The sequence below is a fragment of the Sus scrofa genome, chromosome 3 (genome assembly GCF_054392235.1).
Source record: "Sus scrofa isolate SSC_HxYL_T2T_F1_AM1 chromosome 3, Sscrofa_HxYL_maternal_Yorkshire_Landrace_v2.0, whole genome shotgun sequence".
NCBI classification, from domain to species: domain Eukaryota; kingdom Metazoa; phylum Chordata; class Mammalia; order Artiodactyla; family Suidae; genus Sus; species Sus scrofa.
The window spans coordinates 129,616,714-129,636,284 of NC_139385.1; the positions used below are offsets into that span (position 1 = coordinate 129,616,714).

A 19,571-nucleotide genomic window follows, 5' to 3' on the forward strand; every position below is an offset into this window, starting at 1 on the left:
AGAAACATTTTCTGGGAAAGATACTGAAGCGGAGGCCAGGATATAAGCCTCAGTAACATCTCTGTGTTGACTTCACACTTCAGTAGGGCCATCATCAAGCCCCCACCCCCAGCCCCTGCCCTTGTCACTGCAAACACTGGAATCCCTCCACTCAGAGCTGTGATGCTGGCCATGGCTCTGGGTAGAGTGGACATTTTCAGGACATTCTCCTTCCTGTGGCCAGGGTCCTCGCACCTAGGAGGTGCTCAGGAAGAATTCTTTGAGTCCAGATGAACTCTAGGCTCAGCCTCCCCCAGCTCTACCCCACACTAATGTATTATGCATCTTTTCAAGTAACTCAGGAACTCTGACTACGACATGAGTAACTTACAGAAAACACTATCCTCTTCTGATTAACTGCAAAGTTAGTCTTTCTCACATTTCTCCCAGAAAAAAAAAAAAAAAATTGCTGCCACTGTTTCTAGACCGTTATCCACAGGCTACTGTCTGCATTCAAGGACCAGCTCAGACCACACAGTAGGGCTGCACAGCAGCACTGCACACACAGCTATGCCCACCCGAGGCCTCAGCACCTGTGAGTCCCTCCGTCCCCTCCCCCTCAGTGCCCAGCCTCTGGGCATCTACCCTTGTGAGAAATCCGCCCACCGAAGGGCTGTTCCAGACCTCTTAACCCACATGAATTCAGTCTTGCCAGGCAATTGTCTTGCAAGAGCTCTGCCCCTGAATGGGGGACCGAGGGCAGAGCGAGTGATTTCTTCTCTCCTCAGATGGTCATGGCCTGGCAGCAAGCTGGCTGCTCAGGAAGTGCTTAAGAGCCATCCATCCTCCAATCTCTACTTCCTGTGCCATCGTGGAGCTGGGACCCAGGACTCTCTTCCTCTGGCCCTGAGGGGAGCATGCGGAGCAACCCTTCAAACAAAGCCTGGCCTTGGTGGCCGGCTCGGCATGCACAGAACATCAAATAGCTGGACATGAAAGGGCTGAGGAGGATGCTTGCTAGAGAGGCACTTAGCCTGAAAAACCTGAAACCATCCACTTGACTGAGGGCCGCTAACCACAACCTCCAGGAATGATTAATGATTACGGCCGGAGCTTATTGCAAACAGGCATGTGACAGCAGAGCCACTACCCTCCCTCAGGACCCGCCCGCGTGATTGATGAGCCACCGAGGGGCACAGAGGGGCTGCAGGGGGAATGAGGCAGCTCAGGCTGCAGCCACCAGGCAGCACCCATCCTTGGGAAACACTGGAGGGAAGCCAGAGCCTGTGTTCTTGGTGGTTGGCTTATCCCACACATGGCACACGAGCCAGCCAGCACTGAGAGTCTACCTGGTGATGTGGGAGGCCTGGGCTAAACTCCAGTGAGGTGAGAGGTGCTGACACAGATGAGATGTGGCTGCTGGCCCCGCAAGGGCTCCTCTCCAGTGGGGTGCCTCAAGCAGTAGCATTATAGCAAGAGTGTGCAGGATGCTTTGAGAGACGGCTAAGTGCTCTGTGTGGACAGAGCAGGCGGCAGAAATGAGGTACTTGCCCTCAAAGGCCTCCCTCCACCCTCCTGACCACCCACCCCCGCTGCCAGCCACAGACAAGTCCCCCATCCCTGGACCACGCTTCACCAGAGAAGAGGGCAGTCCATCTGCTCTCATGCTTTCTCTGGCCTTTCCCAGAAAGGACAGTTAGCACGGCATCCTCACGCTATCTCCCTCCTCCCCACGTGCACCCTCCAGGACCGCCGAACCCGGTTTCTGACTCTCTGACACATGGATCCACTGGGCACGGGCTGTAGGAGCACAGCCCCTAACTTCGGGAGTTTAGTCTTGTTGAGATAAGCTGCCCTCATGTGAAACAAGAACAGACAGAACAAAGTAGAGCTCCCAATGTGCTGCCAAGAGGGAGTGAGGAAAGAGAGAGTGACACTGGGTTGAAAGGCTGTCGGGGAGGCCAGGGAAGATGAGCATGGCCCCCTCGAGGCGCCGCTGGGCTATAGGCCTCTTCCCCAGGAACAGCCACTGTCTAGTCTGGGCCAACAAAGTCACCAGAGGTACCTCTGAGTGGCCCTGAGGCAGTAGCAACAGCGAGCGAGCCCAGCAAGGACCCAAGACCCAGCCTGGGGCTCTGAGACAACCTAGGAAGCCAGTCAGGGGCCCAGGGACGACCCTTGTGGGGGCCTGGCCGGTCTGCAGACTCTGGCTCCGTTTCATCTTAATACACTCCTGCATGTACCTGACATCGGATACTCGTCCTAGAGCATGCAAATCTAATAAATTCTTGGCTCCTGCAAGTTTCTTTAAAAAATATAAAAGAGGATCATATATATAAAGAAGTTGATTAATATATACCCTGCTAAAACAGCCTGAAACATCTGTGTATTAAGTTCATTTATTAAATTACACCAATCTGTATTTTAATGAGTGAAAGATACAGTACTTATTCTGTCATCCATCAAAATAAACTCAGGAAATACTTAACATTATAATCATTTTTCTTGTTTGAACACGAGTTATGAAATATGAATCCCACACTAAGAATGCTGGACTTGCCATTATGATCAAATATGTTTTCACAGGTGCAGCAAATATTCAGTTTTCATTTCTCTCTCCAACTGTTGAAAATATAAACCATGTTTTCTAGTTCTTAGCTGGGTAACATTGCCTGCCCTCCACATGGCAGCCATTATTACAGACTTATTACCCCACCGGCTTTCTTTCTCCAAACACACTCCTCCTAAGTTGCTTAGTAATGAAAACACAGGCTTCTGTGGGGCCCCTGCAGCACAGGCTCTTCCCCTCCGGGGCTCTTTCAGCGCAGGCTGGGCCTTGTCCCCTCATCCTCCTTTCTGGTGGCACCTATATCCTCCAGGTTAAGGATGGAGTTTCAAAAGCCATTTGAAACAAACGGTGCATTTGGTAGAGACGCAGAAGGCAGCTGGGCCTCGGCCTCAGCCTCACCCTTGAGCAGCCCCTGGCCGTGGGGTTTCCATGCCCGCTCCCCCCTCTGCCCACCCTAAACCACTCCACTCAGGAGACTTTAACGTAGGCTGAAGCCTCAGGAGTGAGTCCAGCCTTTACCTGTGTTCAGCTATCCTTGAAGCGGAAGTCCCAGGACCAGTGGAGCAATAGAGTCACTTTCCAGGAGCTGAGAAGGGCTGGTTCTTCTGCCCAGTGGAATAATGAGTGGGAGCTCCCTGGGCCAAGGGAGCCAGGAGAAAGGCCCCAGCTGGGTAGGCTGCTGCGGAACCACAGGCTGGGCTGATGAAACCCAATCAGGAGCTGGCGGGGCTTCTGCCTGCTTAACCCCTCAGTGGCTCCCCACGGCTAGAGCCCCACTTGGACTATGAGGTCCATGCCTATTATCTCTTTGACCTCATGCCTGGACACCCAGGTCCCCCACAGACTCACAACACCCACTCTTCCCTCTCCTGAACTAGGACCTGCTGGTACACAAACATTCCACACTCCCTCCCACCCCCCGGCTTTTGCCCAGGTGATTCCCTCGGCCTGGGATACCTCTCTGTTCTCCCTTTACTTCTCCAGGTTAATTACTAAGTTTTGATTTCAAGCCCCACCTGTTGGGAAAGCCCAGTGGGAGGAGCCACTCATTTTGACCACTAGGAGGCAGGGAACCCTCGCAGAGGAACTGACCCCTAAGGAAACAATGGGAAGGCATTCGACTTAATGGAAATCCTTTGAGCAAATGCATGGGGGTGTGGAAGCCCTAGGCTATTCAGGGGATGGAGGAGAGACAAAGGGTAGCTGGGAGGGTTGTGGAGTAAGAGAGTTTGGAGCCAGCCCGGGGAGCACCTTGTGCGGAAAAACTAAGGGACTTTATGCTGTAGGAAATATGGAGGGTTTTTTTTAACCTCTCACTTTCATTCTTGGCAGATTTTTTTTTTTTAAGGTCAGGTCCAGAGTTGTGGACATTAAGCATGTAAAACCATGTAACCATTTCAGAGTAGTATAATCCAAAACAATCTCAGTAATACAAAATAAGAATTCCAGAGTCCCCACTGTGGCTCAGGGGGTTACGTATCTGACAGCAGCAAGTCAGTTCTGTGGAGGTGCGGGTTCGATACCCAGCCCAGCACAGTGTGTTAAAGGATCCTGCGTTGCCACAGCTGCAACATAGGTCACAGATGCAGCTAGGATTCAATTCCTGGCCAGGGACCTTCCATATGTGTGGAGGTGGCCAAAAAGAAATAAATTAATTCCTTTTCATGTTTTTCAAATGTTTACAGCTAAAAGTTCACCATTCTAAACTATAAACTTCCTTTTTTGGCGAGAAACATTTATATTTTTATCCATCTTATAAAACTAAAAGGACCCCAGCCAATTATCCTCCCTGGATCACCAAAATATGGATAAAAGTGAGAAGTTTTTGAAGGGATTTGAAAATTCAAGACATATATCTAAATTTTCAGCTAAGACATAAAGGCTATTTGGGATTCAGCGTGCCTCAGAGTTGTAAGAAAGCCAGATTCTATCACCACTGCGGATGGAGGGCTGCTCCCAGGAAAGGGTCCAGCCTGCCCCACGCTCACAACAGAGAAAACACTTTAACAAGTCACAGGAGCGTGCAATAAACCGTGAGTGTCAGGAGTATGGCGGGGTGATGAGAGCAAGTGAGACGGGAAGAAGCAGCGAGATCTGGAGCCCTGTATCTTATGCAGAGGAAAAGCGCACAATATGGCTTAACTGGCTCTGCACGTGTCTAAGGCAAAGAACACGAAATGGTTTGGAAGTGCGTGCATTAAATGCACGAGAGTGCCGTCTCCTCCACCTACTACTCAGTCTGTTGGTGAAAACTGGATTCCCCCGACACTGAACAGGTGAGACTGACAGCAGCTATCGCACACACTCACAGTCACCGCACACCACACAGAACCACCTGGCGATGCACAGGGGAGCAGAGAGAACCAGAGGGGCGGGGGAGGTAACCCTGAGGTGGGTGCTCCCTGGGGATTCTACAGTCTGGCTGGGAGGTGAAACCCATTAGGTTAAGGACCGGGTGGGATGTGGCTGGTCCAGCTGACAGGAGAGCTGGCTAGTGGGGAGCGTTTCCCTCTGGGTAGAGGCGTATCTAGTGAGAGCTGGGAGCTCCCAGCTAGGGCTGTGGGACCCTGTGAGGCTCAGGTGTCAAGGCAGCATATGGCATTTCAGGCCCCGTGATATAAGTGGGTTCCAGCGGAGAGAGAGAGAATGGGATCGAGATGGGGAAAAATAAAAGACAGGCTTTGATGTCAGTGTGACATGAACTGGGGCATACGTCTACCTCAATTCTGTACAATTGAGGCCCTGAGGGAAGAAACGATGATATTTTAAAAAAAAAAAAAAAAAAAAAAAAAAGGAATGAGAAAGAATGAGGTTCAGCTTTGGGGGAAGGGATGGGCTAGGCTCTCAAATACAACCAGGCTTCAGGCCAGGGGTCTGTGTTCTCAGCAGAGCAGAAAATGCTATTTGTTACAAAATGTCCCGGGAGTGATTGCCTATTGAGATAGCAAGAATAGAGGGATATAAAACTTCAAACAGGGTTTAATGGCTGAGCTTAGTCAACGGGGCAACAAGGCAGGCTGCTCTTGTCTGTGAGCAGAGCGGGGCGAGGAGGCGGTCAGCCGAGGGCCGTAGCTTGGCTAAAACTTGGTTCTCTGTCACTCAGACACTTTCCCTGGGAAAAATGTTAAAGTTACCTTCTGAGTGCACAGGGAGCAACGTGAAGAAAGACCTGGACACCTAATAAAATATAATGAGCCAGGTTGTAATCATGAAGCCTCTACATATCAGAACTTTTCAGAAACGTCAATAGGGACAGGCTGAGGGCAGCCACTTGCAGACATGTCCCAGCCCACATCACTGCTGTGTGGGGGGTGATGACAAAAGGGGCTGGAATCTGCCAGGAAGTCCATGCATGCTCTGAGCCGTCACACCACCTGTCCAAAATCCAGCAGGAAAACAAGTTCAAGCCAGCTGCACCCACAGATCGTGCATCTCCAAATCTAAGCCTGTTTTTCTATTGAGGGAACCCCCTAACTGGAGATAAACGGTCCTTGTTTCCACTGGCCTTTTGCAGATATGCCAAGGAGTATCCTGGGCTAGAGAGTCCCCCAAGGGCCCAGAAGCCTTTCTGTGCAGACCTGAAAGGTAGCTGTCTCCCCTTTCCCTCTCTCATTCTGTCTCTGTCTCACTCTCTGTCTCTCTGTCTCTCCCTCTCCCTCTCCCTCCCACTCCCGCTCGCGCGCGCACACACACGTACACACTATAGTGGCCTAAGGACCTCTCAGAGCATCCACACCTGCCATAGCAGGAATAGTGGAGACCTGAAATCTGGAAGAAGACTAAATTCCAGTCCCATACACAATGCTGAAGCCTTGAGAAAGTCACTAGGAGACATCCTACGTGGCCCTGGGCAAGGCATATCTCTTCTGGGCCTCTATCTTACGATGAATAAGAATAAGCTTTGCCTTACTTATCCCTCCCAACTGGGTGAAAAATCAGAAGAGATAACAGATGAAAAGGACTTAGAAGCATGAAGACCTGGACAAGTGCACAAACTCCTCTGTGTCAACTCCTTGTGGAAACTGAGGCAAGAAGAGACCTGCTGTTGATTAAGACAGGAGCCAGAGGTTCTGCCTGCAGCGCTCAGCAGACTGCTGCCGCCTGGCCCCAGCCACATTTCCCTCAGAGAACTCATTCCGTGGACCCACCCGCTGTCTGCTAATCTCACTGGCCCTGGGGCTGACAAACGTTTGTCCTGCTCTCAGCTTCACTGTGGAAGCGACGGCAATGCTTATAGTTGCTTCCCGAGCCACGGACCAGCTCCATGGTGTTTCCCCTCAATGGGACATGCAGATACTCCAATAAAACACAACTGGCTTTGAAATCAACTCTCGAGCCTGCTCTCCGGAAGTGATCCAATTAAATTTTGTTTCCTTCAGGGTCGTGAACATGGCTCTGACTTAGATGTGTCCAAAATGAAGTGATGTGTACATGGTTTTTGGCATATGGAGCCCTGGACGGTTTCTTTCACATAGGGAGCAAAATGTCAAAGCCAAGGCCTCAGAGTCTGATCCTACTTAACTCTAGTCCAGCAAATTCCCAAAGCGTGGTCTGTGGAGCCCTGGAGTCCCCAAGGGCTTTCAGGACAATTTTCATAATGATGCCAAGATAGTCTTTGCCACCTCTGTGTTGACATTTGCCCTAACAGTGCAAAAGCTGTGGTGCATAAGATGCTGGTAACGTAGCATGAATGCAGGCAGTGGTACCGAAATGTACCGGCAGTCACTTCACCTACTCACCTTCACAGGAAAACAACAACAGTCTCGATCAAAAATGTTCTTGAAAGATCTACTCCAGTGCTGTCTCATCCTGTAGCCTGATATGGCTTATTGAGCACTGATGTCCAGTCTGAACTGAGAAGCATTGTGAGTGTAAAATAACACCAGATGCTGAGACTTGGCCCAAGAAAAGAATGTAAAATATCTCAATAATTATTTCATATTGATTATATGTTGAAATAATAGCATGGGTATACTGAATTAAATAAAATACGTTTCTTTAAAAAGTTCCTGATTAAGCAGTAAAAATTATTGACTTTATTAAAGCTGATCTTTTCAATATTCCATGTGATGAAATGGGAAATACTCTAGCACATCTGCTGGGTCCCAAAGTACTGTGGTTGGCTCAAGAAAAAGCACTTGTACTATTGTTCGAGTTGCAAGTTGAATAAGCTTTCTTCCCCCCACCTCCCAGAGAGCATAGCTTTTACTTGACAGAAAAACTGACTGTAGTTACCCAGACTTGGGTATTTGGCAAGATAATTTTTTTAAAATGAAGAAAGTAAGCCTATCATTTCAAGGAGAACTCACGGGTTTTGTTGTCAATGATAAAATGCAAGCTTTTAAACGAAAATGAGACATTCGGAAAACTTGTATCTGCGGTTAGGAACCTGACAGCTTTCTAATACTCAAACACCTTTCTGGGGAGATGAGTGGTGATATTAATGAATGTGACTTTTAAATACTGTGTAATAAAATGTCTCAGTCAAACATCCGGAAGATAATTCAGTGAACCAATGCTTTCAAAATGACCAATAAAGTATGTTACAAAACTGTGAACATGTAGTTTCTATTCAAAAGGCAAGGCATACCGATGAAGAGTATAATGGAGTACAAAAATTCATTAATGTGATTTCAGATTCCCTGTTGCAATAGCTGTAAGAGAAAAATACACTGGTTGAGTTTTGGTATAGAAGTACTGAAGAATATCCACATCTGAAAAAGCTATTAAAATACTCCTCCCTTTTCCAATGATATGTCTGTGCAAGGCTGAATTTTTTTCTTTAATTCACCTAAAACAATATATTTCAATGGTCTGAATGTAGAAACAGATATGAGAACTGAACAGTCTTTTATAAAGCCATTTTTTTTATTTTTTATATTTATTTATTAATTTATTTCGCTTTTTAAGGCTGTGCCCACTGTATATGGAGGTTCCCAGGTGAGGGTCGAACTGGAGCTACAGTTGCCAGCCTACACCACAGCCACAGCAACACCAGATTCGAATTAACTGTGACCTACACTGCAGCTCAGGGCAACACCAGATCCTTAACCCACTGAGCAAGGCCAGGGATCAAACCTGTGTCCTCATGGATACTAGTTGGATTCATTTCTGCTGAGCCACAATGGGAACTTCAAAGCCATGTTTTTTAAAGCATTTGCAAAAATATAAAACAATGCTCCTCTTCTCACTTACTGTTTTGGAAAAGCATTATATTTCATTAAAATAGGTGATTTTTTTAACATGTAACTTGTTTACGATTGGTATTTTTAGTGAATTAATCATTTTTTAGTTTCTCAGTTTTAATTTATAATATGGTAAATATTGGTAGCTAAAACCCACATAAGTAAAAGTCATTGGGGTCCACAATAATTTTGGAATGTATAAAGGGCTCCTGAGACCAAAATGTTTGCAGACCACTGCTCTAGAGGAATTTTGTCATCATTGACTCATGTGTCAAGGATACTGAACCTCTATTACATAGCAGATTCTCAACTGAATGTTGGGAAAATGGAGACAGATAAGATGCTTCCCCTTAGGAAGTTGAGAGTGTTGATAAGGAAAACAGCTACTTGTGATACAAAGGAATAAATCTAACCATCAAAGCAAGTCCTGAGAAAATTCTACAACCCAATTTGAGTAAATGAATATGAGTTCTCGGTGGAAGTGATAAGTGAGGAGGACCTGGGTCATAAAGTGTGAGATGACGTCGACAGAAAATATAGGCTCCAATGAGCCAATTGAGGATAAAGGAAGAGGTTATTTCAGCCAGGTTTGCACAGATAGTGGGAAACAATGAAAAGTTCAAGCAGAAGAGATATGGTCAGACTTGTGTTTCTTTAATAAATTATTTTCAAACAATCCAGTTTTAAAAGGGGCAAAGGACTTCATTAGACACTTCTCCAAAGAAGACATACAAACAGCCAATAAGCACATGGAAAGATGCTCAACATCTCTAATCACTAAGGAAATGCTAATCAAAAACCACCATGAGATAAACTCGCATATATTACTATATAAAAAATAAGTAAATAACATGTGCTGGCGAGGGTGTGAAGATATTGGAAGCAAAGGTCAAATGCTGTGTGATTTCATTTATGTGGCATATCTAGAGTAGTTGAATTCATAGAGACAGAAAGTAGAATGGTGGTTGCCAGGGCTGGGAGAGGGAAGAAGTGGGGCATTCCTGTTTAATGACATTAAAAGATAAACAGATATATTAAAATTTTAAGAGTTTATTTGACAAAAAACAAAAAACAAACAAACAAAAAACCCATGCAAAATGAGCAGTGTCAAACTGAAAGCTGTTAAGAGCTAAAGGAAAGATTTTAAAGACAAGAGGTGGAAGGCAAGGAAATTACTTGATTGGCTATAGTTGAAGCAGGTGCTTTATTTGAGCAAGACTGGTTGGCTGTTGGGATTGATAGTCCTTAGGTTTTGATTTCCTAATCTTAAGGCAATATAGGCTTAGGCTTGGGTTTGCTTACACAGGCTACCTAAGGCATTAACGCCACCTCAAGCCAATGACGTCCTTGTTTAATTGATTGAGTACGAAGCTTTAGTTATGCAGTAGTAAAGATTTCTGGAGACAGAAAGTAGTGATAGTCGCACACAAGGTGAATGTAGTTAACACCCTCTGGCTGTTCCTGGATTACAGCCTCTTATTAAAAATTGGTATAAATCAATTTATAAATTGTTATAAATCTAGAAAGTAAAATGTTGCTCTTCATTCTATGAGCCACTCTAGCAAATTAATCAAACTAGAGGTGGGGGTCCTGGGAACCTCTGATTTATAGCCAGTAGGTCAGAAGCAGAGGTGATAAACTGGGTTTGCCACTGGCATCTGAAGTGAGAGGGGGACAGGTCAGGAAGCAGTCTTGCAGGACTGAGCCATTAACATGTGGAATCTGATGCTATCTCTGTGTAGAGAGTGTCAGAACTGAGATGAATTATAGGACATCCAGCTGATGCCTAGAAAACCACTTAATGCTCTGTGGGAAACACACACACACACACACACACACACACACACACACTCTGTCTCTCTGTCTCTGTCTCGGTCTCCCTCTTTCACACACACACACACACACACCAGAGAGAGAAACTGAGCCTCAGAACCATTTTAGGAGGAACTGAGGGTGATTTGCAAGGCTCTATTTCCAGAGGGAAAGGAAGAGTATTTCCATCAACTGGTAAAAGAAAGTGGTTTAGGGGATAAGATAATGAAGATTTGCTTATGTCGATACTGAGATGCTCATCTAAGTAGATATGCCCAGCAAGAAGTTGAAATCTAAAACTCAGAGAAGTATGGGCTGGAGACAAAAAAAAGTCCATTAGTGTAGGTGGTAGCAAAAACCATGGGAGTGGATGAGGTTGTCCAGAATGTGTATTTATTGTCAAAAGGCAGCCTGAGATAGAACTCTAGGAGGCAAAAGAATTGAGGGAGCTCTGCTCATAAGGAAGCTCTAAGAAGAGAAAAGCAAAAAGGTTCTAGGACAACCAAGAGAAAGAGGTGTCGTGAATGAAGCAGAGCCTTGAGAACAAGGGAGTGGGATCACAACTTTGTAAGTTAGCTATACTTCAATAAAAGTTTAAAAAAAAAAAAAAAGAAGGATGAAGGAGTGAGGAATAGCGTCGACCGCAGCAGAAAAGTCCAGTAAAATAAAGACTAAAGCATGTTGGTTGGTTCGGAAAATAGGAAACTAATGGTGACCTCAACAAGAGTGGTTTCAGTAGGCTGGTAAAAGTCCGACTGCTGTAGATTAAGAAATTCTTGGGAAGTGAAATTTTTGGGTATTAGCAAGCCTCAGAGACATTCAAATGAGAAGCCACAAAGGAGGGTGGATGCTAATTAAAAATGTCAGAATTTGAAAGGATGACTTTAGGGTTGTTTATTTTTCTGGAGTTTTGTTTGTCTAAGACAGGAGAAATGGGCATGTTTATAGACTGAGAAAAAAAGGACCAACGGAGAAGGAAAGAAGCACACTGAGGTATATGAAGTGATTGGCCATTGGGGACCTGCTGTATGGCACAGAGAACCCTACACAATATTCTGTGATACTCTATGTGGGAAAAGAATCTGAAAGAAAATGGATGTGGTACGTGTATAACTGAATCACTTTTTTGCACATCAAAAATCAACTACACTTCAATAAAACTTGAAGAGAGAAAGGAAGGAAGGAAGGAAGGAAAGAAAGAAAAGGAAAAGAAAGAGAGAGAGAGAGAGAGAGAGAAAGAAAGGAAGGATGGATGGATCAGAATTGTTCTCAATCTCAGAAGCAAAGACAAGGGATGAAATACAGAGGGCAGGTGGAGGTGATGCTTCAAACCACGCAGGCAGTAGGTGTGGGGTGCAGAAGCACTTGTAAAGAGTCAAGAGCAGAGAAATAGAATAGTTCACAACTATGGTCTCATTCCTTTAAAAAAGGAGATCACATACTTAAAGGAATAAGGAAGGAACTGTTAAGGGCATTATGAAGACAATTAATGCTTGGAATATTTACCGTGGGAAATACAAATCAGAGCCAAAGTGTCAAAGCCCCATCAGAAGCAGAGGCTCTGAGCTAAATCCAAGAGGAAAGCATGGAATTCCTCAACTCACCACAGAAAGCACACCTGTCTGCATCTGAAGGGACTGAAGAGTGCTATTGTTCTGGCAAGCCAAGTGTCACTAGGACAGCACAGCCAGTGCTAGTGCATCTGCTGAAATACACACTTGTCATCCACACAGGTCTGCAGGCAGTGAGGGGCACGGGCAGGTGGCAATACTGATCGTAGAAACCTTGGCACATCTCTCTATTTGTCTTTACTATTAAGTCTCTGCAGAGTTGATTGACTTAGCCCCTCTGATCTGACAAGTGTCGATAATAAATTCTATCTCATATATTTGCTGTGTTAGTGAGAAAATATTTCTAAGGCATCTGGTACCTAATTATTAAATAAATGGCAGGTCTACTCTTTATCATCGTCATCATCATCATCATCATCACAGCAAATAATTATGGCCGATTGGGTTCCACAGCCCAGGCACAGACCCTTTCATTAAAATGTGCCCGCAACAAACACAACCTCGTGCACGTTGGGCTGCTCCCTTCCTCCTGATGCTCCTCTCTCCTACGCTTGCCTAGAACTCTAATCAGCTACGAAGTGAATCCAATAATTAGATGCCCCGCTTCATTTCACAGAAGGAACAGGAAAAGAAAGAAGTGAAGTAAGGAGGGAAAGAGTTATGTATATTAATTGTCAACAATGATAATTAGATGGGAAGGCAGAAATAGAGATTTTTCTCACTTTACATAGCAGCTGAGCTCCTGAAACACTAGAATTATTAGAAAACAAATCCAATTTCCTCTTGGACTTAGGTGTCCATTTGTTGAGCCCAGCCTGTACTAGTCACCATATTCAATGCTAAATGTGCATTACCTCCTTTAATCCTCATCATAAGCCTATGAGGAACCTACTCTCTGATGCGCATTTTGCAGATGATGAAACAGAGAGTTTAAGGAACTTAGGGAACTTGACAAAAAACACTTTTACACTAGTGTTCATTACAGTCCTTTCATAATAGCCAAAAAGGTGGAAACAACTCCAGTATCCATAGATGAATGGACAAATCAAATGCGGTATATTGAAGAAGTATTCAGCCACGCAAAGGAAAGAGGTTCCGATACATAGTGCTCCCTGCCCCAGCACTTCTTTCTAATGGACAGAATAAAGCCACAGCCTGTCCTCCTAAGCCCTCACCATGATGAGGGAGAGTGTCATCACTGAGACACAGGTTCCTGTTGTGCGTGGTGTCCCACGTTAATGGACGCCCTGCCTGACCTTTGTCCTGACATCAGAGAGGACATTGCTGAGCATGAGGCTGGAGCCCTTTGGCCTGTCAGTGGACAAATACAGGAAAGGAGGGAGCCTGGACTGCTTCTGAATTCAGAGCAACAGAAAAATGCATCCTCATGGGTAAGGCGTAGCTTGACAAGTCAGGTGAAAATTGCCCAAACTTGAGGAGTGGGGACCAGAACGTAAGGACCCATCCCTCTGATACACACACAGTGAGAGCATCTGTAATGGAGAGCAGCCTGCCTAGCACCTCATTTCCCTCTCTCCATTTTTTTTTTCTCCTTTTTAGGGCCATACCCGCAGCATATGGAAGTTCCCAGGCTAGGGGTCAAATTGGAGCTACAGCTGCTGGCCTGGATCCAAGCTGCGTCTGCAACCTATGCCACAGCTCACGGCAAATGCCGGATCCTTAACCCACTGAGCGAGGCCAGGAATTGAATCCCGATCCTCATGGATCCTACTTGGATTCATTAACTGCTGAGCCAAGGAGGGAACTCCCCCTCCCTCTGTTCTGAAAGAGCTCTCATTCAGTTCCTGTATTCACCCCAATGCTAGCTTGAGTGAGGGTTCCCATGGGTCTAAGACAGTCAGCTCACGGCAATACCCAGACAACTATTACTGGTCCAGAAGAGGTCCACGTCATGTGATCAGGCTGCAGGGAGGGATTTACATGTAGTCCGTCCTTGGGGAACAGACTTCTCTCCCCTGTTAGATGTGAGGAATGAGACAGCCTTAAGACGAAGCGATTGCTTCACAAGAACACTGCATCTTAGGGACATGAAGATGGCTCCCTATGACGTACTTTCCCACCTCCACCCACAGACTCCGTCATTCACGCTCTGACATGTGCTTACAGCACCCTCACTGTGCCCACCTTACAATAGGAGCTGTCATGGAAATGAAATAATGCAAATCGTGGTTCTTACTGCAGTTGAGGAGGGCGAAAAATGTAGAGAGAGGCCATAATAAACACACACACACACATGCTGTCACCAGGCCCAAAAACGGGGAAAAAAATCAATTCTGTGGGAGTTTGTAGGTTGGGCCTCAGAGGTGGGGGCTCAAAGCAGCCTTACAAGAAGATGGGTTTAGGCCAAGTCATAGACATGGAAGAAGAAGCACAATTCCTGGAAAAGAGTATAGAATGTGTGGAATCTCATAAAAGAGCTGTCCTGGATTGGGAGATATTCAGACACTGATTTGTCATCAGCATTAAGAGCCGTATTCCAGGTTCCAGATTGAGTACGTACAGTAACAGAGAATATGCTTCCATGAGCTCATCAGTCCTGCAGAGGACACTGACACAGTCCTAATGCTGACGGCCTGACACAAAGTTCAAGATCAGAGAAAGTGCCCATGACCCTATCCAGGGATCCAACAAGGCCCAGAGGATTCCGGACACTGCTTCTCCCAAGAGGACACTAAGCCTTGGAAAAGCTTCCAGAATAGAAAAGAGCCAGGTGTCACCCAGCCCCCTCTGCTCCTGGCTGTAAGCAAGTAGGAGCTGTAGGCCTGGCTGACAAAGCTGACAGCTTCAGGGATAACTGCTGGCCTTGTCTTGGCCAGCCCCTCTCAGGCCACCACTTACAAGCCTTGGCCAAGACACTGCTGCTTGAACTTTGCTCTGCCCAGCCTGGCTTCTAGGTGTCATAGGGTGGAGGTTCAGATGAGGTATTAGGACAGCAAGTACTTTGTGAAACACACAGTGCGTGCCTACCTAAGTGGTTAGGGGTGACCAGCCAAAGTAGAAGCCCCAAGGACACAGTGAGTGGGAGAGTGGCTGAGACATCATGGACATTATCCTCTGCACAATCTTGTTTTACTCCGACAGAATAGGACACAATCCTATACTGTCCCCGTGCCCAGGCCAGCTCCAACTCTAGAACAAAATACCATTTCTAGCCAGGAGGCAGTCCAGCTCGCTGTGACCCAAAGCACTTTCCCTCGGCTGAGCTGGGGCACCGGGGAAGTGGAGAGCTGGGACCTGAGGACTGGAATGCATTATGAGCCAAAGGTGAGTGGAGGTTTCCAGATTAAAGCTCAACCAAAGGAAATGATCGGGAGCTTCTGGTTTGCACAGACTTGCTCCGCACCTTGACAGGCCAAGAGAGACGCTTCGGGCACGGAAGGTGGGAGAGGGCAGGGAAGAGGAAGCAGAAAATAGCAAAAAGCAGTCCGAATAGATTAATCTCTTGGTGGCTCGTCTCCTTTCCCTTATTATGGAAGAGTGTCTTCTCCTGTGTAGCCTTGAGTTAGACTGCAAAAAGTATTTTAACCTCTCAATCTTACAGAGCCTCAGGATTAAAGAAAAGGAGATGAGGAGGAATATCCTACAATCACATGGAGAAAAGATTGGCAGAGTGCGCCAAACCCTAACGGGGCTTATTTCGGGGAGGCTGGCTCTCCAGCTGTCATTGAGAAGCTTTCTAAAATACCGCATTTTGGGAGTTCCCATTATAGCTCAGTGATAACAAACCTGAAGAGTATTCATGAGAATGGAGGTTCCATCCTGGCCTCACTCAGTGGGTTAATGATACGGCATTGCCATGAGCCGTGGACCCAGCTTGGATCCCGCGTTGCTGTGGCTATGGTATAGGCTGTGGTATAGGTACATATATATACAAGCTACATTTTGCATAACTAGAATAAAGATTCTTCATGTAAATGGAGGCATGAAGTGCTATTTAAAGTGTGGACATGGAGTTCCCATCATGGCTCAGTGGTTAATGAACCTGACTAGTATCCATGAGGATGTGTGTTCAATCCCTGGTCTTGCTCAGTGGGTTAAGGATCTGGCGTTGCTATGGGCTGTGGTGTAGGCCAGCAGCTACAGCTCCGATTCAACCCCTAGCCTGGGAACTTCCATATGCCAACGGTATGGCTCTAAAAAGACAAAAGACAAATAAAATAAATAAGTGTGGACACAGGCAAGTGGATTTACAAGCTGCTGTACATGGGAAAGTTCTGCTGGGCCACTGAGGAAGAGGTTAGGCATCTGCGTGCAGTGGGGCCAGCCAGGAGCTGGCCTTCGGCAAACTCATGCCATCAAAGCAGAACAGAAGAAATAGAAAGACAATAACCGAAGAGACAGATGAGAGGAGAGGAGCAAGAGGATCCCGTGATGGAGGGTCCTGAATACTGAAAATGGGTTAACCAGTGAGATGACATTGTTTCACCTCTTGGTGTGGGAAATGTTATGTTGTCATTTTCCTTAGGGGATGGGAAAGGGATCCTCTAAAAGGCCAAGCATATAAAAGGTACAGGATCTCTACTAGGTTTTTAAAAGAACTAAACTGCTGCCCAAAATCAGGGAAAGCAGAAATATCAGATTGTCAGTGAGACGCTGAATTGCTGGAAGAACCTTAAAGGTCATTCTAGTCCACTCTCCTCATTTCCCAAGGCGGAGACAGGGACTCAGAGAAGTTTGGGAAGGTGTTCTTGCCAGAGCCAAGACCCAAGAGGTCTGCCTGCCTCCCAGTGTCCTGTCACAGCTTAGATGTACCAGCCCCATTGGCCAAGAAACCGAGGACCTCACTCAAGTTGGAGAGCTGGACCCAGATTCCAGGCAGCAAAGAAGCCTTCTTGTTCAGACTCCAGAGACAAGGCTGGACTCTAGGTGGAAGGCTGCCCAAGACAGCAGGGGTCCAGAACTCTTCCTAAGCATTGAAAAAGGAGCCTGCATCTCACACTGGCCACAGGGTGAGGGAGTGGGAGAAGACCAAGCTCAGCTGACACACCCAAATGTTTCCTCAAACTGGTTTTACCTCTAAGTAACATCTGGGCTCAGCCTTGCCCTTCAGCCAACATTCTACCACAGCAGCCCCATTCATTGGTCTTTGATGGGATATGGGTGCCTGACATGACAACAGAAGGAGGACAGAGAGATGGGCTGCAGTGAGGAGGAAAGGAAGGGTGGGAGGAGCTGGTTTAGACAGGTCCTATAGCAGGTCTGGATCCCTGCTCACCACTGAGGTGGACAATTCACCTGCTTTTCTACAACTTCATGTTTATTTCAAGTACCACTGCACGGGGGTGGCAGAAGTATAATCTCAAATACCTTCTTTCCTCAGGACGGTGTTTGTATTCTGGGAAGCTTAGGTAGTGCTAAGGGGCCGGGTGGGAGGTCACATGCTGTGCAGACAATGCTAAAGTCCCCGTCACCCCAACTGGTTGTCAATTTCCAGCCCACACAAGTCCTTAGCTGAACAGCCCTCATTCCAGGCATAAAGTCCTTTAGAGCTGACCATTCCCTTTGCTTTCCTGTGCTACCCATGAGGGCACAGGACCTATGTTATGCCAGGTTGAGGCAGGAGAATCTTAGACCACAGAATGTCTACTAGGCCTCCTTCAGCCAGGGGGGGGCCTTTCTAAAGAAGGCAGGAGTAGGAATCTCCACACTCACTCAGGATGTCCACCCCATCTTGTCCATACACGGAGTCCTCGCTACTCCCCTAAGAACATCAGCTTCTGGAGTTCCCATCATGGCTCAGTGGAAACGAATCTGAGTAGTATCCATGAGGACACAGGTTCGATCCATGGCCTTGCTCGGTGGGTTAAGGATCAAGTGTTGCCATGAGCTGTGGCATAGGTCACAGATGCAGCTCTGATCCCACGTTGTTGTGGCTGCAGCACTGACTAGTGGCCTCAGCTCCTATTCTACCCGCAGCATGGGAACCTCCACATGCCACAGGTGTGGCCCTAAAAAGCCAAATACAATAAAATAAAATTTAAAAAAATAATATCAGTTTCTGGAAACATGTTACAATAACTCTTCATTTTCTGTGCTTCCTATTTTTCCTATCCCTTTCCTAAAGGACTGAGAACAGCCTGTTGTTTAAATTGGCCAAATGGAGAGGGAAGGGCAGAGTATATAACTATAGGGAGAAAAAAACCCCACATCAGTTAATGTCCCACAGTGCTGTCATGCTCTGTATCACATTCCTACGGCATGTGGATGTGCAAGAAAGTCCCTGGGGTGTGCCTTTTTGTGGGCAGGGTATCAGTCAAGAAGCTGAAACTAAGTAGGGGAGGTGAGGGACATGTGGGGCATGGCATTAGAGGAAAAATTCCTCCACTCCTGGTCTTCTCTCCTGGGGAGAGAGAGAGAGGCCTGACTTCAGGGGGCTGAGGGTGCTGTGAACACCAGTCGTGGTGAAGGGGTGGAAGACACACAGGGTGGCACTTCTGGGAAAGGGGGTCCCTCTTAGATAACAAATTCAAAAAAAGATGTCCCATCCCCTGGGCTAACCCAGGGAGCAGGGCCTTTGCAAGCAGAAGCAGGGCTGCATTCCAGCCCAGCAAGCCCCCCAGCCAGGCAGTTTTATGCCTCACACAAACTGCATGACCCTAAGTAGGATTCCAGCTACTTTTCATTGCAAGACCATGTTGCACTTCAGATAAGATTACAAAGGAACCTGCAGGAGGGCATGGCCCCATGCTCAGAAATCCTGGGTAGTTAAGGAACTCCAAACACCGAACGCCAAGGCCATCAGATATTGGCTATCTTAGTACTTGGTTAGCTTCAGTTGTTTTTGTGGAAGAGATCTCTACCTCTCAGGTCATGAGCCAAAGCTTGAGAATGGAACATTCAAAAAGTTCCGCGCTCAAAAGCTTACTTGCTACTCTAAATGGTTTTCATGTGTCTGTACATCTGCGCTTCTCCATATAAATGCCATGGGACACTCTATAGGGAACCCAGAGCCTTAGCATTCACCTCCCAAAGTTCAGAAATGATAAACAAGAGCAGAGAAAAGAATAGTTGTTCAGCCAGCCCCTGCACATGCCCAATTTTCTGGTAACCCCGACCATATCTGAAGCAAAACCTGCTTCTAATCAAAGGTGGTTGCATAGCTGATATAATACTTTCCACATTGGACATTTTAACCAGGGCACGGTGTGTCAGGAGGCTTGTGCACTAACAGACTGTCAGGGTGAGGAGGTGTGCGCTCTCAAAGGAAAGCCTGCATAGCACACGTGGAATGATACACCTCCAAGGAATACTCCTGCCCCCGCTCACGATGCCCCAGTGGAAAATTGCTGCACAAGTTGCCAAGTTAACCTGATTCTAGGTTGCTGGTGGCACTGTGGGAATGAACTGTTCAACCTAAGGAGTGTTCTGATATCCTCTGAACCACAGAACATGAAAAATGGTTATAGTGGCCATCTCCCCTTTCTTCCAAGGGTG

At 46.6% G+C, this 19,571-nt stretch overlaps 2 long non-coding RNA genes across 3 annotated transcripts in view; both read right to left on the reverse strand.

Moving 5' to 3' along the window:
• The window catches only part of LOC110260050 (uncharacterized), a 78,047-nt gene extending 74,528 nt beyond the window's left edge, over positions 1-3,519 (reverse strand). For both annotated transcript variants that reach the window (XR_002342831.2, XR_014842514.1), the window contains exon 1: positions 3,068-3,519. This is a non-coding gene — a long non-coding RNA (uncharacterized LOC110260050). The remainder of the gene's footprint in view (positions 1-3,067) is intronic.
• Positions 3,520-7,287: 3,768 nt separating this feature from the next.
• Positions 7,288-19,571, reverse strand: part of LOC102168156 (uncharacterized) — a 64,393-nt gene continuing 52,109 nt past the window's right edge. The window contains exon 7 of the long non-coding RNA XR_014842488.1: positions 7,288-7,443. This is a non-coding gene — a long non-coding RNA (uncharacterized LOC102168156). The remainder of the gene's footprint in view (positions 7,444-19,571) is intronic.